The sequence below is a fragment of the Lampetra fluviatilis genome, chromosome 1, assembly GCF_964198595.1.
Source record: "Lampetra fluviatilis chromosome 1, kcLamFluv1.1, whole genome shotgun sequence".
NCBI lineage: Eukaryota > Metazoa > Chordata > Hyperoartia > Petromyzontiformes > Petromyzontidae > Lampetra > Lampetra fluviatilis.
The window spans coordinates 19,148,840-19,174,069 of record NC_136275.1 but is presented as its reverse complement, the minus strand read 5'-3'; the positions used below and the strand labels follow the sequence as shown (position 1 = coordinate 19,174,069).

At 52.1% G+C, this 25,230-nt stretch overlaps 1 long non-coding RNA gene across 1 annotated transcript; it reads left to right on the top strand.

Moving 5' to 3' along the window:
• The first annotated feature begins 15,928 nt into the window (after positions 1–15,928).
• On the top strand, positions 15,929–24,188 carry LOC144936649 (uncharacterized). The gene is made up of 3 exons (XR_013637447.1): positions 15,929–16,295; positions 20,037–20,119; positions 23,937–24,188. It is a non-coding gene; the product is annotated as an uncharacterized LOC144936649 (long non-coding RNA).
• Positions 24,189–25,230: the final 1,042 nt, after the last annotated feature.

Below are 25,230 nucleotides of genomic sequence, written 5' to 3'. Positions count from 1 at the left end.
GGGTTGATGGTGGTGTGTGACGAGCTTTGTGCCAATTTGGTTAAACAATTCAGCCGACTCTTTGCCGTGACCAGGCTAGGGACGTGTGTTAACAGATACATGAATTACAACGTGACCGTCACTCTCGTTAATGTGACGTCACGTTCGCTAGGTTTCCACGTGACCCTCAATGTGGCCTGTGCTCGAAAAAGGCTGCACACCCCTCGCCCGAGTGAAGTGTTCTTTATTGCAAGCCCATGGGCCACTGACAACCACCTGGTAGCCTTTAGTGCGGCCCCTGACATGCGGCCCCCGACAATACGCAAATATAAAAATACCCCCCCCCCCCCCCATCATCATCGTGCTGCTGTCATACCCCCATTGGTTTCAAATGTCACCACACACTGATAATTTCTTATCGGCGAAAGTGCCCACCCCCCACCTCTGAAAATTAGTGAAGAACACTGCCCGAGTGCCAGCATGCACCCTGCTGGCAGCGGCACGTGCCAGCCGCGATCCTCCACGCGTCATCTCCGTCGAGTGACGCACGAGAGCCTAACGCGCTGGCGTCCCCTTGCAGCGCGGCTAGTGAACGGCACGGTGGTGGCGAGCGGCGTGGTGCAGCTCTTCGTACACGGGCGGTGGCGCGGCCTGTGCGCCAACGACAGCTGGGAGGAGCTGGCCAGAAACACCTGTCTCTCCACCGGATACCCGTGAGCGCTTACATTTCACAAGTCAAATAAAAAAATGTAATCCGCTTTGAATCTCCACATATTAAAAAAATGCTGTTTTAGTCGCCGGACCGTTAGATTTCTAGACGGATAACCGCGAGCAAGACGTCAACATTTGTTTAACAAGCGTGATTCAGCTGAGGGTCAGAGCTGGTCTGTAGGTTTGCTCTATGGAACACGCCGCTGGATAGTATTGGTCTACAATTGCAATAGGCCAATGACTACAACATATTGTATTTATACGCGGAGACAGAGCGAAGGTCTGTTTATATTCATTGTCACCCAGAGTTGCTGAGCGTTCTCGATGTGTTGCCGTTGCCGCAGGGGATTGAACGGCAGTGCGTTGGTGGCCGCCGCGGGCTATGGCCCCTACGTCTCCCTCTTCATCAACAGCAGCAGCGTGGGTGCAGTGATCAGGTGTGCCGTGCCGAACCCGCTACCTCCCACCTGGCAGGGGGGCATAGAGCCCATTGCCAGTCTCATCATACGTGGTCACACACTCGCACACAAAATCTGTGTGAGCATGTGCGAGCTGGCAGTACCGTATACATTTCATAATCATCATCAGCCATGGTCGATTCACTGCTGAATGAAGGACGTCCCGAAGCGCCCCCATCTCTCACGATCCTCTCGGACACGTTCCATTCCTTGGCTGATACTTCGTTATTACTCTTGACCCAATAGGCCAGCGTCCCTTCTAGCGGTGTCCTGCCCAAGACCACTTTTCTTCACTGTATATATTATCACTGAATGTATGGGCTGAGTTAATCATTACCCTCACAAAACTCAGAATAATCATCGTCGTCATCATGCATAGCCACAGCGCAAAAAAACAGCATTCCTGCCGAGATATTCCTGGAACATCCTGCCCCCATATCCTTACCGCCCATGAGCCATCCCTGCAGACTCTGGGCAGGGTGCCCAAGTCTGGTGGAGCGGCCAAGACTCTTTGGCGGTTACTGAAAATGTATACTTTGACCAAACACCGTCGTTTTCCTTTCTGCCGGCAGTGAAAGCTGTGACGCCGGCCGTGTGCTGTACGTGAACTGCATCCCTAAAGGTCAGCGGAGGTTGCCGTGTTGCTCGCGAATGCACGCATGTGCCACTATGCCACCTCCTCCCCCACGTTCATGAGTGCGAGTCAACCATACGTTTCGCACTCACGCAGGATTAAATACGACCACCTCTCAAGGTGCAGTACGGAATACAGTGGGGGCACGGGCATCTTGGGGATATGGAGGTGTATTTCATTTACTTAATGAAGAGTAAAAGCTAGTCATACGCAGAGGAGAAGGTCTTGAGCCTGGACTTGAACAGGTGCAGGGAAATCGACAGCACGGATGGCTGGGGGAAGGGAGTTCCAGAGCGTGTTGGCAGCACAGTGGCGTAGCTAGGATATTTTGCGCCCGGGGACGAACTATAAAATTGGCGCCCCCCCCCCCCCGTTTAATCACATACCAAAATGTAATTACATGACATGTAGGCTGTGTGTGGTGGGATATATAGACTTTTAGGTTGAGGTGTAGATTTGTGCAGTAGTTTCAGGCTGCCGCGCCCGCCGCAATAAGTTATAATGTAACGTTGTAAGCCTCATTTTGGCGCCCCTTTACCTTGGCGCCCGGGGACATATGTACCCCCCTGCCCCCCCTAGCTACGCCTCTGTGGCAGCAGAGGAGAAACAGTGACCTCCCGCTGAGCAAAGGTTGACTTGAGGCTTCGAGAGAAAGCCTCGGTTGCTTTAGCGGAGAGTGCGTGGAGGGGAGCAGAGTGAGATGCGACGGGAGAGGCAGGCAGGGGCGAGTCATTAGCGGATCTTGAAGATGGTGAGGATGATCTTGAAATTGATCTGGGATTGGATTGTGAGCCAGTGGAATGGAGCATGCACGCTTGTAGTACACTTTCACCCGGCTGTGCGTTGGCATACGAGCGATCACATTCTCGTGTCACAGCGCTGCCACCCATGAGTTCGTGTAAAGGGTTCCACATCACTCACGTAACGGTGCGACCCTCACTGTGCTGGCGTGACAATGATGTAAGTGTCGCATTCTCCTCGAGCGTACGCATGTGCGTTCCTTAGTGTCCCGTGTGGGGAGGCGGTAGTGCATTGGTTGTAGCAGTGCACTGCGCTACGAACCCGGTAGTCCACGTTCGATTTCCGCCCTCGGCTAAGATCATTGGCGATGACCTGAACCGGTCCCAGGCCTCCCCTAAGTCGACTGCGGTGTGTAAGTGACGGCAGCCGGGCCATGGTGCTGGCCGCGCCACCACCCTCGTGTGCCGTGTCGGCCTCGAAAGGTTGCTCGCAAACACCATTTGCTCCAATTGCAGCCCGTGTCGACTACACGGCGGATCTTTGTCTGTGTGTGTCGAGTTCGCACTGCGCTACTAACCAGGTGACCCGAGTTCGAATCCCGCTCACGGCCAACACCAGTGACGGTTATCTGAACCGGTCCTAGGGCCTCCCCTTGTGCGCCGTGGCGGCCCTAATAGGTTGCTACTCGCTCACGGCACTTGCCCCAACAGTTTGTTGAAAGGCTACACGGAGGAGGATCTTTGTTTTTGTCCCGTGGTTTTAGCGTGCGGGAGGAGGCGGCGGCGGCTCGTGCCGGAGAGCCGCGTGGTGCAGGGGAGCGACGCGGCGCCTGGCGCGTGGCCGTGGATGGTGGACCTGCGCTCCAAGGGGCAGCACCTGTGCGGGGCATCGCTGTTGTCCAGAGACTGGCTCCTCACCGCCGCGCACTGCGTCAGGGGGTGCGTCTCAGGGGGGGGGGGAGGGGGCGACAGCTCGCCACGCTGCCCAGAGAGCCCCCGGCTGTCCACGCTGCCCTCTGAACATCCCGCTTATCTTCCCTCGCTGTCACTGCGACACCAGCCAACGATTGGTTGGATGCTCTGTAAAGAGACTTTGATTAATTCTGTAACCTACTGGTGAGGTTTACAACCATTGCTGGATGAAGGCCTCCTGTGTGTGTGTTATATGTAGGGTGTTGTGTGCTGCTCATTATACTTTGTGAGTTATGTGCCGTGTTGTATTTGTGTGCGTAGTGTTCTATCTGTTGTATGCTGTTTAGCGATTATATTGTGTCATGTCCTGTGGTGTATGCTGTGTTGTATAGTGGGGAGCGGTAATGGAGTGATTTATCACACTTCGCTACAAAAAAACACAGTCCCCTAAGTTCGATTCCCGCTCACTACCAATAACGGTGCATAATTTAACTGGTCCTGGGTCTCCCCTAGGTCTACTCAGCCTTAAATAAGTACCTGGCTGGTACGGTGTATAAAACAACAGCACTGGAGAGACAAAGGCGGCCCGTCGTGGCCAACCCAGCGTGTGCCGTGCCGGCCTTCAGCTAACAGCACTTGCCCCAACAATCTCTTAAGGCTATACGGGGTACCTTTGTCTATGTGTTGTGTGCTGTGCTGTGTAGGGAGCGTTAGGCGACCCAAGTTCGATTCCCGCTCACAGCCAACACCAGTGACAACGATTATCTGAACAGGTCCTGGGCCTCCCCTAGTTCGACTCAGCCTCAAATGAGAACCTGGTGCGGTGCGTAACATCGTTACTGGGGAGACAAGGCAGTCGGGGGTGGTGCTGGCCACCCATCCCCTCGTGTACCGTGCCGGCCTTCAGAGGTGCTGCTCGATAACAGCACTTACCCCAACAGTTCATCAAGGCTATACGGGGGGAATCTTTGTCTTTGCTGTGTGCTCGTGGCAGGCACGAGGCGGTGGACTTGACGGCTGCATTCGGCCTGCGCTCCCAGCTCAACTTCTCGTCCAGTGCGGTGGAGCAGCGGCTCGTGGCCCAGGTTCACGGGCACCGCGACTACAACCACTACAGCAAAGACAACGACATCGCCCTCCTACGCCTCGCCTCGCCGGTCAACTACACTGGTCAGTTGCCTCAGCAAACATAGAACGTCGACTATCCCCAACTTTGGTCCAAGGTTTACCCATACCATGTCAAGCCATACGGTATTACCCTGCATTATTGTACAGGGAAATTGAGTTTTCAGGTCCATACTGCATACGGCCGTTTTAATAGGGTAAAATACATGTTTTTGTCTATGTGTTTGTGTTTCTTCCTTGTGATGGGACTTGGTAGGATGAACGTTAAGATTTATAAGGGCACGGGGTGACCAATAGGGTCTGAACTGTTCTCTAATAAGTTAGGCACTGATAAGGGGTTGACAAGTATTGGTTCCTGACCACATGCCAACGTTATGTATTTATGTTACTTTTCGTTGAACTTCTCTCGCACCGTACGTAGCCAACCTTGCTAATTGGAGGTGTGGGGAAAGGAACGTTTTTGTTAACTGCGTTCGTCCTGTAACAGGCTGACTCGGGCGGCCCGTAAAGCTCGTATTATAGCAATGCACTCACTAAGGAGGATGAATCTTGTGTGGGCCAAAGGGGAATTTGTTGGTGTTGGGCCCAACCCCAGCGATAGCACGTTTGGCTATGTATGATGCAAAAGAAGTTCAGCACACATACCCTTGCGCCGGCCTTGTCCGAAAGCCTCGAGGATGCCCTTGTTTCCGTGTCCCCAGATGAAATCCAGCCGGTGTGCTTGCCCGAAGGAAGAGAGCAGTTTTTTCCAGGGACGCTCTGCTACGTCGCTGGGTGGGGACTCATCAATAACGCAGGTGCGTCGCGTGAAACAGCAGGACCGAATTCTGTTGGCCGGTGGAACGTGGCTTTGTAGAGAAGGAAAGTTATAAAAAAATTGACAGTGATGGCTAGGAATGTGCATCACGATACACTGATTAAAATCCATTCGCTCACGATATATATGTAGTGACATAGAATGGATCACTACGGCGCGTAGCGCTGGGTACAATAGAATAAGGAAATATGGGTGTAGCAGCCAGCACAGCATGTAATACCATGCAATGGGTCGCTAGGGGGCGTGGTGCTGGCTGCTGGCGGAGACGGGCATGTGGGGACACGTCACCCCGGCCGGCTGACGAAGCACGTGATGGGGGTTAAGGATGTAGGGCAAAGGTCACCAAGGGGACACGGGGAGCATGACCCAGGACCTTCTGGAGGGTTCCAGGAAGGGGCGTGATTAAGGGCGGAGCCGGGCAGGTGGCACGTGGAGGTCGTCCCAGGACCTCCTGGAAGGTTCTAGAAGGGGGTGTGGCCGAGGGTGGAGCCAGGCCACGCTGAAGGGCATAAAAGGGAAGCCCCGAGGCTGAATCAGGGCTGTCTACAGGTGGAATGGAATCCGAGGTGCTACATTTTTGTCTTCGTCTCCGTCTCCGGCGTCGTGGGTCAGACAGCATATTGGCTGCTCTGACCCGTAATTAGTTATCCCGTGTGTGAACAGTGTGTAAGATATATATTGTAGAAAAACGTTGTTGCCTCCTAAAATAGTGTCTCAGAAGTGACTCACTACACATACATTGAGCTGTGCACGTAAGAATATATTATTTTCAATGTATGCAACCTATACTTTTATGTATGTATCTATGTTCGAACTTCTTTCATACCGTAAGGGAGGGGGGGGGGCGATAGTTAAGGGGGCTGTCTGCCTGGCTACCTAAAGTCAAGTTATTTTTTATACATACAGGTAGGAACAACAGGTTCCACACTGTCCACCAGGGATTATTTGTCTGTCTGTCTGTCGTGCATCTTATTCACTGCGTTAACTCTCCCATGCCACTCGAGGCCATCTTGGTGCCAGTCATTCCCACCCCACCACCTCTGTGCTCTCTCCCTCCCCCACCGATGGTGCTTCAAACAATGGCGAATAGGCTTCAACGTAAATATTAAGAGTCTTCTATTAAGAGTCTTCAAGGCGATACGTGACTCCACAGATATTTGCTTTATCACTAAAAACACCATGAGTACAGTATATTGATAAGCTTTTTTCTCGTATCTCTTGACGCAGAATAAGCTGCCGATGCACATATAATATCGTATTGTAAGTTAGAGTACTGGCGAAGCGTACTCAGTGTTTTGTATCTCCTGCACTTTTATTATCGATTTGTACCGTTTGCTTTTGGAATATTGTATTGATTCCTAAGTCATGGAATCTATAATCTTCTAATTTTTGAGTACTTGATCAAACTGCTTGGCGCATGGCACGCATTTTTACAGACGCCCGAAGAGCATGCTGCCCGACTGGAGCGCGCGCGCGTCTCGATGGCTGCCCGACGTGCCGCGCCCCAGACGCCCGAAGAGGGTGCTGCCCGACTGGAGCGCGCGCGTGTCTCGATGGCTGCCCGACGTGCCGCGCCCCAGACGCCCGAAGAGCGTGTTGCCCGACTGGAGCGCGCGCGCGTCTCGTTGGCTGCCCGACGTGCCGCGCCCCAGACGCCCGAAGAGCGTGCTGCCCGACTGGAGCGCGCGCGCGTCTCGTTGACTGCCCGACGTGCCGCGCCCCAGACGCCCGAAGAGCGTGCTGCCCGACTGGAGCGCGCGTGCGTCTCGATGGCTGCCCGACGTGCCGCGCCCCAGACGCCCAAAGAGCGTGCTGCCCGACTGTAGCGCGCGTGCGTCGCGTTGGCTGCCCGACGTGCCGCGCCCCAGACGCCCGAAAAGCGTGCTGCCCGACTGGAGCGCGCGCGCGTCGCGAAGGCCGAGAAACGACGCATCAGCGTCGATACTGAGGACGCCATGCTCGCGTCTCTGGCCGAGACCGCTCTCGCTGAGCAGGACCCTAGTGAGGAGACCGTCAGGTTCCTGGCGAAGTCGCAAAATTTCGCGAAGGATCCGCGTCTGGCGCTGCTGTATTTCCACCTGTGCGCAAACCATCCCGATGCCTTTGTTTTCAATGATGAGAGCCTGCATGGGCCTAATGGACCCGCGGTCTGCAAGCGGATCCTGCGAGCCATTGGCGTCGCGGTAGGCCACGACGACGCTGTGCACTGTCAGCGCAGTGCGGCTGCCCGTGACCCCGGCACGGGGCGCATCGTGGCGTGCGCGTCGGGCAATGAGTTTCTCTTTGAGGCCAATAAGACCATCGTCGACGCCGGCCCCGTCGAACAGCTTCCCATTGTGTTCACCAATGAGCAAGTCGCAGTGCACCCTGCCGGAGCATCTCGTTGAACGGCACGTCTCCGTGCTGCGCGTGAACGACGTCCGGTACCATCTCAATCCGGATCTCGTGCCCGACATCAACAACGTCGTCCTGTGCTCGACCTGTGCGAAAAATCCGGCCGATCACGACTTCAGCCTCTACAACGGGCACGACTATGGTCGGCGGGGGTCGCTGCCCAAAGTGAACAGCACGACGCTCAACGCGATTTTACCCGCCCGAGCCTTCAATATTGACATCTTGATAAGGGCCAGCCACTCAACGGGAAACGCCATTTGTTTCATGCAAGACGGTCCTGTCGAGGTGGCCAACGTGCTGCTCCGGGTTTCCCCGGTGCAACGCCCGCAGGTGACCTTTTTCGGGCCGCGCGACGCCTGGCAGAAGGCGCAGGCTCGTTTCCGCGACATGTACAACATCGACGTCACCGGAGCGTACCAGTGGCTCGAGTTCTGGACCGGGGTCAAACATCCGCGATTCGACGGCATTACCATCGACAATTTCTCCGAAATGCGCCGACGCCTGGATGAGGAGGGTGCCGCCATCGAGAACGACGCCATCTGCAATGACGATGTTGACATCGCTGCAATGAATGTGCACGTCGACGATGACGATGTCAACAACGACATGCCAGAGTCGCCGGCCAGCAACACGGGCTGTGACCTTGTTCACGCGGCGGTCTTGCTCAAACAATCTCTCCTCAGTGGCGGCGTCAACCTGGCGCTGCAGGCGCTGAACTACATAATTCACCCCGATGACAAGAATGCCGGAGATCGTGTTCCCCCTCCTATCGCGGTGGTTTCACGCGGCGAAGACCCAATCGTCGAGTGGGACGAGAACGATGTCCTCATGTCGGTGGTTTTCGCGTCTTTGTTCCTTCTGGGCAAGGGATTGCCCAAGGGCTCTCTCAACAAAAAGTTCCTGCGCCATCTCTTTCTCTACTACGATGGCCGGTTCGAGGACCCGCTCTTCATTGCGACCGCATTCAATTAGCTGCAGCGGCATACATGCGTCCGGCAGACGGCGCGCATAGGCGCCAAACGGGCTTCGCAACTTCAGAAACTCGGCAAGCTGGCCAATTCGTCGGCGTTCCGACAACGCCTGCTCTGGGCGCACGACAACCCGCTGTCAGATGAGGCCAAGAAGCTGAACGCCAAGCTGTGCCGCATCATGTCTATGGTCAGATCGACTGTCCCGTTTAGCCCGTTTGAGCGCGAGGCCACGCGCCCCAAACTGGCTGCGATGCGTCTCAGGTACGGGATCGGGAGTCATTTTCTGACGGGGTCACCGCCCGAGTTTGAGGACTTATCCGTCCTGCGCCTGGCCATCATGCGCGATACTCGCCAATGGAACAAAGTCAACTGCCCACTGCAGCGGACAGGTTTCACGCGCGCCGACCTGCCCGACGATTTCGTTTCCAACGCCGGCGCGAGGATGGCGGTGACGCGTCCCCATCCTGCTCTGGCCGCAATGTCTTTCGCCAACCACATGCGCATCCTGCTCGATGATGTCGTACGGTGTCCGATGGCTGCGCATACTCGCGTCTCGCATGACTACTTGCAGCGGGAGCGCGGCGCGTATCTCAATATTGCCGCCGTCAGCGGCGTGATTGAGCCGCAGAAGGGCGGACGGCTGCATTGGCATCTGAATACATACAGCTCGGTCCTGACGCCATCGCTACTGACTCGGTTGGCTGCCGCGCCAACCGACGTTCAGATCGCCATCGGCAACATTCTCGACAGTACGGCTTGTACACACCTGGCTCCTGCTGTGCGCGAGTGGTGCGACGGGATTGTCGCGCAAGACAGCAACGTCGCGCGCCCGCGCGCTGCCGACCTGAATGTGCCAGATGCGATGGCCCACTACGGCGAGTTCGTCGCCGTGGGGCAACGCAAGTCCGCCCTGTCGCAGCACCACAAACATGTATTTTCCTGCGAAAAGCCACCGAAGGGCCTGTATATGTGCCGCTTGTGCATGCCACGTGGTGTTCATGAGGAGCATACCTGCCCTCTCATGATCGCTATGCACAAGCGCCCGGAGCACAAGGACAATCAGCGTGCCATTCTGGTCGGCCTGCCCGTCGATCAAGCAACGCTGGACATGATTGACGGCCCGTACGACCCGTTGGGCGGCCAGCTCATCCGCCCGCATCCTGTTGGCCCGATCGTATGGGAAATGCGGTGCCCTGCGACCGATGCGATGCTTGTAGAATCGAACCTGATCACGACCAATCTGGTCGGTTGCCACAACAACTCGTCCGTCATTAGCGGTCAGGATGCCGGCGAAGCCGTCGAGGAGTACGAGGCGGCGTATATGACGAAAGAGGGCGCTCCTTTGCACCAGGCCGCTGCTGTGCTCCTGTCCGCCCTGGACGACATTGCGCAACACCCAAGCGTGGCCGACGACACAGGCATGGCACACCGCACGGGGAAGCACTTGGCGTCGCAGACGGTCAACGCGTTCACCGGCGCCCACCACTTGATGGTACATGCCCTGCTGGGCGCCACGTCAGAAGTCCAGACGGAAACATTCCGGTATGTCTTCCACACGCAGCTGTCGCCTACGTCGATCGGCAATTGGATCACGCCATCGACAAGGACGGCGAAAACGACGATCCTCCGGCGCCTGACGTTGACCCGCCTGTCGATGACGACCAGTTCGTCGACGAGGCCCTGGACGCCCTGGTGTTCGCTGTCGATCCTGACGATAAGGGCGATGGCAGCGTCAGCGGCGCGACGGCGTACAAGCTGCCGTCCGGCAAAGTCGTCTTCATGTCGCCGAATCGTATGACAACTGCGGGATTCACTTTGCCGAATACTCGGTGCTCGAGAGCATCGTTGAGCTGGTCCCTAACAAGCAGCGCCTTGCTGCGGCTCAGCCTGCCGGGGCGGGTCGACCTGGTCGGCACGTGTTTGATCTGGGGCCCAAACATCCTCTGTTCGCTGAGTATAACGCGGTCATTCGCCTCAAGATGCATACCGATGTTCTCGCCGGCCGACTGCCGCCGTCGTTTCCGGGGAACAAACCTGACGATCCTGCTCGAGTCTCTGCATGGAAGCGCGATCTCGAACCGTTCGCCAAATACGTCCTGGATCTGCTCGTACCATGGCAGAGTGCCGACGAGCCACGGTTCGCCCGCAACGGCGACGGTCTCGCCGAGATGATTCATGCATGGGATCGGCGCTCGGAGTCCGTCGTCAATCGACAGCGCTTCCGATCTCTTTACCACCTGATGTCGAAGCGGCATCGGAGCAGTCGCAACGAGCTGATCACCAGTCTCTGGAGGCAGCGCAATACCGACTACTGGGCCACCGTCCGCATTGGCAAGTCCAGGGGCCCTGGCCTGCGACCTGACAACGCCAATGGGGACGGGGATGCCGAGCACGCGGGTCGTCTCTGCCTGTCGGAGATGTACGAGCTAACCGCAGCAGCAGCCAGCCCCGATGTTCAGCGACGAGCGTCCCATGTGGAGCTGACGGCTTCGTGCGATGAGCTCTTCAATGATGCCGTTCTCGTGAGTGCCCACCAACTCGCAGCTAGCCACGGACCGGCGCCGTTGGTGCCGGTGTACGCCCCGCCCGACAACTACGATTTGCTGCACGGCGAGGGGGCCGCTAATGACGTCCGACTGTCGCTGAGCGACATGCGCAAACAGATCCATGCCCTCGAACCACACCAAACCGATCACGGTGATGTTGGCGCCGTCAGTGGCCGTGGAAGAAACGGCGGCCCTGTAGATCCGATGTTCCATGACGAGGCCATGGTCAAAATCGGGCCGTGCTTTCTGACCGATGGCCAGTACTGTGTCGCATCGGAAATCGTCGACGTACCCGGACAGAAGTTGCTCATGATGCACGGCGGTGGTAGCGTCGGGAAAAGCGTCTGCATCCACAAAACCGCCGATGAAATCGCCTCACGTGGCGGCACAACGGCCTGCTGCTGCTACACCGGCGTCGGCGCCTGCCCGCTGCCCCCGGGGCAACTTTTGCTGCCATGTGGAAATCGTTCGTCAAGGACCTGAACGCCGGCCAGCTGGTGGACTTGATTTTCAACGTCATCGGCGGCGACAGTTTGCGCCTCGTCATCATCGACGAGGTCAGCATGCTGCCGGCTGCCTTCCTCGTACTGTTGGACCAGCGCCTGCACTCAATGTACAATCCGCGCGTGGTTTTCGGGGGCATCTCCATCCTTCTGGTGGGCGACTTCATACAGCTGCCGGTTACATGCAGCTGCGATTTATATCACGTCATGTACGGCGCCGTGTCGTTGGAAGACCTGATGGCGCGCTCCCTATTCGAGCGATTCCATGTATTCGAGATGACTGAGCAGCTCCGGGCCGCTGGCTGTCCGGATCATTGCCGGCGCCTCCAGGGGATGCGGGCGCTACCGCGGCGTTACCCGACGGGGACCCGCTGGACGGATGCCGACTGCGCCTTCCACCCCATCACCGACGACATAATCGATGGCCTGACGGCACCGATTACCAAGACCGAGATCGCCGCAGATCCGGCCTGGCTCACGGAATCCACGTGCCTGACGACAAGCAATCACCGTCATCAATGCTGCACGTGCTGTACACGTCGTCGTCGCCACGGGTCGACACGTTCTGCGGTGGCGTCGGCGCCTGAAGCGCGACGTTCCTGTCTCGCAGCAGTCACTGCTCTACCAGGAGAAAGACAATCCCGAGCTGTTCGGGTACTTCGTCGCTGGCTGCCCTGCCCAGATCCTCGACAATGGCAATGGCAAGGTCGTCTACAATGTCGCGAATGGCACGCCCTGCACGCTGGTATCCGTCGCGTGGGACAATGCGGACGAACGCCGCGCCACCATCGCCGCCATACGTGCTCAAAGCGACAGCGGCGACGATGGCGTCCGCCATGTCATTGACGTGCCGATGCCGCCTGACCATATCATTGTCTCCGTGCATGGGGTCGATGTGACCGCATGGCCGCGTCATCTCAACGTCGCCCCGCGCGATGCTGACGGTGGTGTCGACGCGGTCCACATCCCGATCGGACTGATCAAACGCAAGCCGAAGACGATCCGGATCGGCAAGGTCACGGTCGCCTACGAGATGCACGCGGTCGACCTGTCATTTGCAATCACCACATGGAAATGCCAGGGCGCGACGTTCGCGTACATCATCGCCCTGCTGGAGCCAAGTCGCGCCAGCCCGAATCTGTCATTCGAGTTGCTGTATGTGATGTTCAGCCGCGTACGGCAGGCGTGTCAATTCCGTTGTTTTCCTTTGGCGCTCTCGTTCCGGAAGGCGCACCTCAAGACATTGCGACCAAATATACATTCGACGAAATGGCGAATGGACATTGGCAAAAACGGCATGTGGCAACCACGTGCGGGACCACAGGCTCGCAATCCACTCGTCCCGCGCGGGAAACGGTCGCGGCCGGAGGAGCCAACGCCACAAGAGTCTGCTGTGGCAGTGAAGCGGCGGAGGTCCAAACCAAGCCCGCCTCCGCCCGATCTGCTCATCCTGCGCGGAAAACGGTCGCGGCCAGAGGAGCCAGCTCCGACGCCGCAAGAGTCTGCTGTGGCGGTGAAGCGGCGACCAAGCCCGCCTCCGCCCGGCGTCACTCCACGTTGTCCGCCCCCTGTCTTGGTCGAACACGTTGTCTTCGTTCCGGGGTACGGAAGGCTGTTCCCGAACGACTTCCGCTGCTTACAACCTGGCCAGTGGTTGAACGACACCATCATCAACCTGTTAGGGCAGTTCTACTGCCTGCCGCGAGCGGCATACGTCCACCTGTTCAACATGTTCCTGTACACAAAGTTCTTGGCGGGCCATCTCGACGACTTGAATTGCGTCTTCGATGGCGTGTCTTCCAGGCCGGTGTGGATCATACCGATCCACGACCAGTCGCACTGGCAGATCTTGGTCATCGTCAACGCCACGTGCCCACCAAGGTCGACTGCCATGCTGTTAGACTCAATGGCTGCGTGCGGGCAGTCGCGCAACGCCAAAAACATCGCGGCCTTCGCCAGCACGGTGGTGGACCGGGTCGTGCGCGCCGAATCGGTGAGCACGCCGGTGGCGATCACCACCGTGGTAATCGCCACGGTGCTTGTGCCGCAACAACCGAACGGCTACAACTGCGGCGTCTACGCCCTGCTCAACATCATGCACTTGGTGCGCCATTACGACAACATCGTGGCCGTTCAAGGACCAGGTCAGGTGGATTGGCGCGCGTGGTACACGCAGGAGGCGGCGTCACAGCACAGGCGTGACCTGCTGCAACAGCTACATTAACTTAAAGACCTACACCAATAAATCAACAATCATCATCTGATGCAATAGTAACAGCTACAACTTCCAACACGACTACGGTATCCAACACGGATCGCACGAATGTGCTGTCCAACCAAGTTCCTACCTGCCCACTCCGAAGGAACGTGTTTCCAGTGGAAGGGTCCAAGGAGGGTAGAAGGACTGAACATGGGATTGTGCACAGGGGGGAGAACGGACAGAGAGAGACAGAGAATGAAGAGGACAAGAGGAGGGGACATGGAAGGAGACGAGAGAGGAAAGATCTGTCCAGGATCATTTTTCACCTCGGGAGGTGGCAACCTTAGATTGGTGGCATGTGTCTCGTGATGACGTGTGTCTCGTGATGACGTGTGTATGGCGATGACGTGTGTCACGCGATGACGTGTGTCACGCGATGACGTGTGTCTCGCGATGACATGTGTATCGCGATGACGTGTGTCACGCGATGACGTGCGTCACGTGATTGACGTGTGTCTCATGATGGCAGGAGAGCTAGCGGATGTGCTGCAGGAGGCAGGAGTGCCGCTCGTGTCCCACACCAAGTGCCAGGATGACTGGCGCAACCGCTTCGACATCTCGGACAACATGGTGTGCGCCGGCTTTGCCGAGGGCGGCTCCGACACGTGTGGGGTACGTCGCACTCCTGACCCCCTCGCATGCGCGTCTTTCCCTGGCACGTCGCAATCTCACAATGTTGTTATAGTAATCTCATGATATTATAGTAATCACGCAGCGTTAAAGTAATCACGTGACGTTTTAGTAATCACGAGACGTCATAGTAATCACGTGACGTTATAGTAATCACGTGACGTTTTAGTAATCACGAGACGTCATAGTAATCAGGTGACGTTATAGTAATGAGGTGACATTATAGTAATCAGGTGACGTTATAGTAATCACGTGACGTTATAGTAATCACGGGACGTCATAGTAATCAGGTGACGTTATAGTAATCACGTGACATTATAGTAATTAGGTGACGTTTTAGTAATCACGAGACATTATAGTGATCATCATCACACCGGGGTCGATTACTACTTCGAAAGGTCAACAATGATCACAACCTCCGATTGGCACGGTTGGCTTTGCACGGTGTGAAAGAAGTTCAATATACATACATACCCTCGTGTGTGTGCTTTTTTTTCCCTTCCGGGTCATCTCGTCTACCAGGGAGACTCAGGCGGCCCGCTCATGTGCGAGGAGCAGGGCCACTGGCACCTCGTCGGCATCAGCTCGTTCGGCGACTACCAGTGTGGCCTGCCCAACCGTCCTGGCGTGTACACCGACGTCCTGCGGTACCAGCACTGGATCAGCGGCATCGTGGAGGGGGCACAAGGCAGCAGCGGCGGCTCGTGGGAATGAAGAGTCGGCAAACCGGGGGCAGTGGGGAGCGTGCGGTGCCTTGCAACACGCGTGGCCGTTGTTTCTGGCCACGAGCGCCTTGCGCCTCCGATTACCACGGTTGGCTACGTACGGTGCAAAATAAGTTCACTGTGCAGGGTGGTCCAGATGTCTTGTGATCCCCATTTAATTCAATAAAAAAAAATAAAGTCAACTTTCTTTCAAACGGAAATAAATATGCAAAGGAAAAAACTATTAGGGAAAATCTTGACTTAAAGCTGTCGTGACTCCAGGAGTTAATATTCTTTGGGGCTTTCGGTAAAGTCACGTAGATTGGTTCAAAGAAAATAACCAAAAACTACGTTTCAATCGCAACACAAGCGTTCGTCGCAACACAAGCGATCGAAACGTCGATCGCTTATGTTGCGACAATCAAAATTTGCTTTGCTTGTTTGAGCCACCTTGTAATTGTACAACTTGTCTCAAGTTAAATTTTTACCTAAGTAAACTTTTTTACCTACCATTTTGAAGTTCGGTGCTGTGAGTAATGGCTTCCATCTGACGATAACCATTTTGAGCATAACTTCTCGTTGGCTTCGTGAAATGTGATTCGCCAGCAATGGAAAAGTCTCTCTCTCCTTGACTCGCCTTCCCTTCAGCCACATCCCAATCACGAGGTCCCCCGCTTGCTCACCCCTGGTGCCGCTCTCCCGTTCCTCCCCCTCAAGCGTGCCGCCACCCTTCCACCGCGCACGACTTGCGGTGAAAGCCGCCCTGCCCACGCCTCAGTCCAAGTTTTCACCGCTGGTGTTTTCACTCGGTTCAGTTCCCGTAAAAATCCACCCACGCTGTGTTAAACAGTCCCTCGTCGTCGTTGTCGTCATAGCGCGGTGCTCATCTTAGGTGAAGCCACGCCGTGCAGGTAAAGCCACTGTTGTTTTTAAACGCTTCGTCGCCAACCTCTTTGGCTGACAATCGTGCTCGCGTTTGTGATGATGTTTTTCGAAAACGTTGCAATGAGCGATGCCATATTTTGACTATTTTGGGAAAATAAAACTTAAGTGATTTGGTAGGTGCATTTTTAAACCGATGTTTAAGCCTTTACACGTATGTTGTCATAATCGCTGATTGAACGTTTGATTAAATGTGCGCTCGGTGAATGAAAATCATATCTGTTCAGAAAGAGTAATGTGGTATTGGTCTGTAAATGTCAATAGCTAGAAAGTCAGGGGTGTTCAATAATTGGCAATGAATATCCAGAATCCGGCTGGCCTGGAATGCGATACAATGTGTAAGAATAATAATATTAACGAGATTACACAATGCTCCTTTACCAAAGAAAGTCTTGACGTAAGATGAAGTCTTTCTTAACGATGGCTTCGCGAGTGCTGTATGGGGAACATTTTCCCTATTAACTTTATTACGAGATTTTTCAATAAACAACGTTTTCTATTGCAGTGAAGCAGCATATAATTGACTGCTGCGTTTGTGGGTTGAAATTAGTATATGTCGACACCAATGAAGCCAATTACGTTACAATTGTATAATTCATCCACTTGTCAAAATGTGAATAATTTACGCCAAGAGAGACGTCTCCGTGAATTGCATATCACAGATTAGAAGTTGTAATTGCAGTACTTCCGTTGCATGTCTCTTAATTATCACCTGGTTCAGGTGTGAAATCTTTGACAGTGCTTGGTAGGTTGACTGCATTCAGATGGATGGCAGTGGTGGGGCAGTGACTAAAGACGGAAGTTAAAAGCAGTTAATATTTGACCTTGCAAAACATGACAAACAGTATCTTGAGATGCGGTTACATCTCAATGCTCTATTAATCCCAATGTTTTTGTTTTCTGCTTATGAGGCCGAGAGCAACGATGGAATTACTTACATGGGAAGGTGCATTTTACTCGTGAAATTCATAGTGTGAACAAGAGGAGGCTTGGATAATTCGAGTAAATCCTATCTTCATTATTTCTAAAAGCAGTCAGTCGTTAAAAGCGGACGATCAGACCTAGAGAGCGCACTGCGACAGTTACATTTTTTAATGGATAGACTTTCGTGAAATTAGAGCAAAAGGCACGAAAAACACATTTGGCAGGTTTAAAATAAATTGCGCTCCTGTAATCGTACGCAAGACATTGTGAATGTTGCGGACAAAGGCGTACTACACAATTTGGATTTGCACCACATCTGAAGGAACGACGAAAGAGCGCAAATAAAAGAGCGCAAATAAAAGGGAGTTGTTTTTGTCAAGTTTCATACCACTGCGCTTTCCCTCGGATGCCATCTGTTGCGGCCGGGGACCGCCGCCCATTATACTCCCGCGTGGAAAATTATGCCCAATTTTCCCCGCTCATGGATTCAACGGTACACCGGCCCCATCGGCAGGAAGCACCAGGAGAGCATCTGACGTCTTTGCTCGCCCTGCTGAGCCCCCCCCCCGCCCCGGAGTAACCCGGGACCCCGGTGGCAAAAACACTGAGTGCGGCCAGTTAGCGACCTGCGCCATCTGAGACAGCGAGGGTAAAGTTTTACGTGGAGCTTAAACCTTACGTCTATAACAGGGGTTGGCAACCAAATAATAAACAAGAAGAGACTTTTTTTCTTTCAAATTCGGTTTTAAAAAACTCAATGGTTCAAGAGCCGCAATGCAATGTGGTGAATACGAGACGGTGTGTCCTCGATAAGTAATGTCACGAAGCAGTCCTTAAAGAGCCACATGCGACTCCAAAACTGCAGGTTGCCGACCCCTGGTCTGGAAGAACATGCCATGACTGAGATAATATGAACACGCTGGTAACTCTCTCTGGGCTTTCGGTGGGCGGTTTAAATAGATCGCTTTTTTAAAGTATTCGAACAAGTACTTTTCTCAAAGACCTCGAGTTTGATCGTGCCTCACGTTCACACGACGTACACAATTTCAACAGATCAATAAGACTCCAGTAATTGAAATAATTACGTTTTGGGTTACGTCGCACGAGTACAATGCCAATGTGGGGTTCACGGTGGTGAGATGTTAACTACCTTGCCTGGTATGCAGGAGGTCGTGGGTTTGATCTCGACCCTGATGCCTGCTGTATATTGGAGTTTGCATGTCTCTCTCCCCATGGTCACGAGGATTTTTTTGCGGGTCTCCGATTTTTCCTCCCACATTTAGAACCATGCGTTTAGATTATTTGGCTGCTATACATTTCCACGTGATAAGCAACTTCGTTGAACTATCATTTGTGGCCAGGTCGCTTCTAAAAAAGAGTTATATCGCTCAGTGTGCCTTACCTGGTAAAATAAAAAATAGTTAAAACGTGATTTTAAGCTTTCGTGACTGCAGGAATTACTCTTTGGTTCTTTCGGTAAAGTCACGTAGAAAGAAAATAAATTAAATAATAGAATACGACATTTCCATTGCAACACAAGCAATCGTCATCAGGTAGAACTAAATTTGAGAGAGTGACAAAACACAGACACGGAGACACACAGACAGACACACAAGCATAGAGAGACAACACAGAGATACAGAGAGAGACGCACAACATAGACACACCGTGTGTGTGTTTTGTCTCTCTCAAATTTAGTTCTACCTGATGACGATTGCTTGTGTTGCAATCGAAACGTCGTATTGTATTATTTAATTTATTTCCTTTCTACGTGACTTTACCGAAAAAAACAAAGAGTAAACAATAGTTGTAGGTTTTTTTTTCAATGTGTGTCGTACACCCCTCCTCCACGTGGCACAGCCAAATAAAGTTGTCACGTGAACAAACGTGTGATCCGACCCATCCCATATTAATTATGTACAATAGTTAATTTTTGAAATACTGTTTGATTATTGAAGGGTTTGTTACTCAATAGCGACTGATAGATAACTATTCGTATGCAGATTTAATAACTGATCATCAGAAAACATTGTGTCAATGTAATTCTCATACTCTTTGGTTCTTTCGGTAAAGTCACGTAGATAGAAAATTAATAGATTACGACTTTTCGATCGCAACACAAGCGACCGTCTTCAGGTGAAAGAGAGAAAGCTACTGAAACAAGGTCTTATATAGGCCTGAGATGGCTGCAGCCTAAGGGAAAGAGGGCGGGGCTAGAGATGGTCTCCCTGAGGCTGTGGAAGTGGCTATTGTATTGTGAGAGATTAGCATGTCAATGCACGAGCTTAGTATCTCTCACAATACAATAGCCACTTCCACAGCCTCAGGGAGACCATCTCTAGCCCCGCCCTCTTACCCTGAGGCTGCACACATCTCAGGCCTACATAAGGCCTTGTTTCAGTAGCTTTCTCTCTCTCACCTGAAGACGATCGCTTGTGTTGCGATCGAAACGTCGTGATCTATTAATTTTCTATCTACCTGACTTTACCGAAAGACCCAACGAGTATGGATTCCTGCAGTCATGAAAGCTTCAAATCAAGAATGTAATTCTCACCAGGCCGCATGCTGTAAGGTGTGTTCTGCAACTCTTCTTCTGCACTTTGTCTCTCTGGCCTCTCTATGTGCTATGAAGAAGGGCCATTGCCCAAAACGTTGCCTATTATATATTTTTCTTTATCAATCCACGCAGTTGTATTTGTGGAATGTGTTGAGTTGTGTTGTTTGTTTGTGTTTGTGCACCACTGCCAATGCAATGTCATTGGATAATTTGTTTCATTGCATGACAGGGTCACACCAATTGGCTCCACAGACTCTGGAAGAATGGGGACCCTGGCCTTCGTTGTAGTGCTTCTTGGTGCCCTGTCCACAGGTAAGAGGAAATTTGCATGTTCACATTAAGTGGGTGACGTTTTCCTTTTGCCTTTTGGTACAACTGTAAAGTTGAGTTCCAATTCCAATCCAGCGGAAAGGTACTAATCCAGCTCACCTTGGGGGCTAAACAAAGGCTCTTTGCCCTCACACTTAACCCTGTATAACAGGGGAAGGGAAACGTTTTCCAAGTGTTGCAAGCTTAGTGAGTTTTTTGGCACAGGACTTTTCTGAATTTCACGACCAACAAAATATTGTCATAAGCAACTCGTAACGAATGCGATGGCTTTCTGCGGTTGATTTGGAGAGGGCCCGCTTTTGAGGCGTTGACACCATTGGACCCTTTCCATACGAAATACCAAATGGGATTTTCAAATACCTTTTGAGCAGGCCACGCATTGACACACACCTCAGCCACTCGTGTCACTGCAGTGATACAATTGACTGATCGCGATAAAATTTGAAAAACAGTATCGTTGCCGTGTTAAAGATCGTCCCCTGGAGTACAAGTTTAGAGCGCCTATGATGCTTACAGTGATGGGTTAATTTTGTCTGTGGGTTATTTTGAAGTGGTAGGGCTAATGTGGACCTCGCAGTAATGAAATTAAGTCGTGCACTATGACTCATTATACTGTAGTGTATACTGTAGCGTCTATTATCACAATGTGGAGAGTTTTTAATCAGTATGTTGATGCATTTGCATGCACATTTATGACGCATATCAGCGTTGGAGCAAAGGAAAGTGAACTATAAAACCAGTAACCCAAGTTCGATTCCCGGCCAAGGCTAACATCAGTGGCGAGTGATTTCTGAACCTGTTCTGGGCACCTTCCTCAACCTGCACTGACCAGCGTAGTGAAGTATGGTCAAACAACCCCTGTGACTGATAGTGTGGGGAAGGCCTTCATCCACCAGTAAATTCAGAAAAGGTTGGACATTTATATCATAATTATTACAAATAAAATGTGTTTTTATCGTAAGCTACTCCCTGGCTATATTATTTTGGGTGTGAATATGGGATTTTCTGTCAGTAAACCACAACGATGGTATAAGAATAGGTGCACACGCACTGTAGACAGTGTACACACGTACACAATGGTCATACCCCACATATGCATCATCACGAGCTGTGGTCTATACATTGCTGGATGAAGGCCCAGTGGCGTTGCCATCCCTCAGACCTGCGATGCCGCAAATTCCATCTCACTCCCCGCACACCGTCTCACATGCAGCACCTGTAACGAGTTTGTGTTTTGTAACGGCTTAATTACATCGATGCATGCCCACCTTTAATAACACACTAGTGTAAAAAAAATCATTAAACCCCCAACATTAACACTGATCGTATAATTTGCATCATTGCTGAGTTGTGTTTTGTGTAAATAACGTGCAATACTGCTTGATTGTAAATTAAATATATTTGAGGCGTATTTTATATGTTTAAGTCAAGAATACCAAAGTGTTTGTTAGACTGACGATGGCTCAAATTTTCTTGCCTAGTCTATAAGTCACAAGCCAAAACATGTTGGCTGCAGCTCACACTTTCATGGCCAGGCACAGACATGTCGCTACTATCGCGGATGTGCCCACGAATGCAGTAAACGCAGAGAAACAGGGCATATGAAATACTACACTGTCAGTAAAATGTAAATATTGTTAAACGAAACGATTTGCTAGACATAACCGTGGAAATTACGCTCTCTGCTCTATGTTTTGATTTTAAATATCAAACACGCACCCACACGCCCACAGACGTATATTCCCGGATACCACCCAGTAAACTCTTCAGTGTAATTTTTTTAATTATATTATTTAACTAGCTGTACTACCCGGCTTCGCCCGGGACTTGGATTTACCACGCCCGGCCGCCTTTGTCTCCCCAGTGGTGATGTTCACACACGACACCAGTTACTCGTTTGAGACTGAATCGACCTAGGGGAGGCCCAGGACCGGTTGAAATAATCGTCACCGGTGGTGGTCGTGAGCGGGAATCGAACTCGGGTTGCCGGGTTCGTAGCGCAGCGCGTTAACCACTACACTACAATGCTTCCACACGCGCGGGTGACATGACAGATGTGACGTCACAGCTCATTTGCCGTGCAAAAAATATACGTATGCATTATTGAGCTCCCCCCCCCCCCCCCCCCAAAAAAAATCAAAGTCTATTTTTATAATTGTTGCATGGTGTCCAGTCTGGAAAGTACCCACATGGCAAATTTCAAGTTTGTTGCATGTCGGGAAGCAGGGGTGGTTTCTTCATTAGGGCGATTGGGCGACGCACCACCAATGTCATTCAACCACAGAGTCACGCTAGCCGTCACTGTGCCTCTGGATATAGTCCAATCAGCGTCATGTCACGTTCTGTGGAGTACCGCCTCTTTTTGGGCGATTTCACTCCGGCTGAGAATTGCCCCGAGTGGCCCCATAGACTTACATTCAAAGATGTTTTTTTTCGACCGGGGGGCGCTGCAATGCATTCTCTATGGCTTCCGGGAGGGCTCGCCCTAACGTGCTTACGTCATCATACGTAAGCACGTTTCATCCAACAATATAATTTGTCGCCACCTAGTGGAATCTTTAATAAAATAAACTTGAGTGGAATCTTAATTTTGGAGCTTTCGTGACTGCAGGAATTATTCTTTGGTTCTTTATCTTTAGACGTGACTTAACCGAAAGAACCAAAGAATAAAACTTGAGTGGATTGTATTAATAGTGAGTATAGAAACAAACAAGATGTATTGTAAGAGTCACTTTATTTTTCATTATTATTAAAGAAGTGAAGTTGCCTTTACATGCTTAAGCTGTTAATTTATCCATTGCATGGGTGGACCTTATCCTTATCAATCATCCAGACATTTGCCCCCCCTGAGAGATTTTGCAGGAGCCGCCACTGTCGGGAAGTACGCTAAACATTTTGAACAATGATGCAGCCAATTCGAAGAGTACGATTTCGCCTATATTATACACAGACCAACTAAAACTGACTAATTCGTAAAAATAATTTTCCGAAAGTATGTACTACCAATTTTGTATATTTAAGAGATTATTATTATCAAGTACGCATATATAGACACAACATGTCAACAAAGTGTAAAGCTAAAACAGCTGAAAGAACTTCTGGCTCGCTCCACTGCTGGCGGAAGGGCCTCCACGAGAGGGAGCTCTAGAGAGTCCCTCTTGAGGGTATTCGGCCTACTCTTTCACGCTAATGTTGTATTTTGACATATCTTAAAAAATGTCGTCACATTATAGATACGTGTATGTGCACGTAATAATAACAACAACACACGTCGATCGAATATTTGTAAGCATGATTCAAAAACACACACGTACTGCATATATGCATCATGTTAAATAGCAGACAAAGGTAATGCATGTAAATCGTGTGCTATAAACACGTATCGCGCTGCTCGAGTGTAACCACTGGGGCGAGACCACGCCTCACCCTTTCGGGCACCACGATGTGACCGCAGAAGTGAACCTGGTCCCACCCACCCTCCCCTTTTTCCACCCACCCATTGACCATCCACCCCCCACCTAACCACCCACCCAGCTACCAAACTATCCAACCACCCATTCACTATCCACCCCCACGTAATCATCCACCCACCCAGCTGTATAGCAAATGAAAAAATACAATTTACTATGCAAGTGAAAGATGTATGTGTTTTAATATTTATGTGTGTTTTTTATTTAGGGCCCCTTTATAACATCCTATAGGCCCCGCACTAGCTTAATCCGGCACTGCACCCCGCCACCACAACACATGTGCAACCACAACCCTCACCTTCTCTCCCCCCACCCACCCCCCGTTCCAGGGAAAAGCATCGAGTCGGAAATCATCGCCACCACTGTGGGCTCCTCCGTCATGATGCCCTGTGGCTCCACCATTGACAGGCGGCGCGGCAGCTCAACGGGGGCCCTCCCACACCAAACCCACCGATGGGACACCCCGGCGGGCAGTGACTTACCCCCCAAATTGAGACGCACTGTGCGACGTGGGGAAAAAGAAGGGAGGGAAGGAGGGGGGGTGACAATTTGGTTCGCGAATGCGGGACGGTGTCAAATTTGGGCGAAATGAAACGATGATGTGGCAATTGTGTAACGTCCGCACGGCCCAAAACCTTCTCTCTGCTGATAACGCGGCTGACCGTGGAGGATTCCGGGACGTTCTTCTGCACCCTGTCGCTGAACACCTCGAACACGGAGCACAGCAAGGACTACATCATCAGGGTTTACGAAGGTGTGGCGGAAAACCAGCGGCAGTTGACTCGCATCCACCAACTTACCCTTCACGTTGGCTCCACTCGTGCAGGAGGTGCTCAGTAGCCGAGTGCTGCTCGTGATGATGCGAGGTCAACTCTCACTCATCTGAGTTCACGGCATGACTGGGACTCGTGGGGGTGGGGGGCAAAGTGAGGGTGGCCCGGAATAAATAAAATATTTTACAGATTATGCAAAACATGTGAATTAGGCTATAAAAAGTATGCATTGTACACCTACGTAGAGTGTAGGCGAAGATTTAAAATGCGTACTAGACATCTTACTAGGCATCTTACTTAAAGTGCAGCAACGATTAAGGAAAAGTGGATAATAACTATCATTATAAGAAATAATAATAATGCCACTACAATAGAATTGTGTATTAGTTTGTACCGCCACTTTGTTTCGTTCCGTTTCCAGATCTGGCGGCGCTCATGGAGAGCGAGGACGTGCGGAGCGAGTGGCGAAACTCCACAGCAGAGACGAACGCTACGGTCGTCGAGAGCCGCCGGATCGCCGGGCAAAGCTACGCCATCCACTTCTTGTGCACGGCGGCCGTGACCGGCGCACTCCTTCTCGCCTTCGCCGTTCACTGCTTCCTACACAGGTGGAGGCAACGACTATGGAGTGAGTCGTGAAGGGCGCCGACACATTTCACAAATAAGACTGCATGGGCCTGATGAAGGAAAAATATATATAACTAGCGGGAAGTACCCGGCGTTGCCCGGGTCTTAAAAATGTTTTACAGCAGTGCGTACTGACTGTGGTGGTACCTGCTATGATTACAGCAATGCATACCGACTGTGGTGGTGCCTGCTATGATTACAGCAGTGCATACTGATTGTGGTG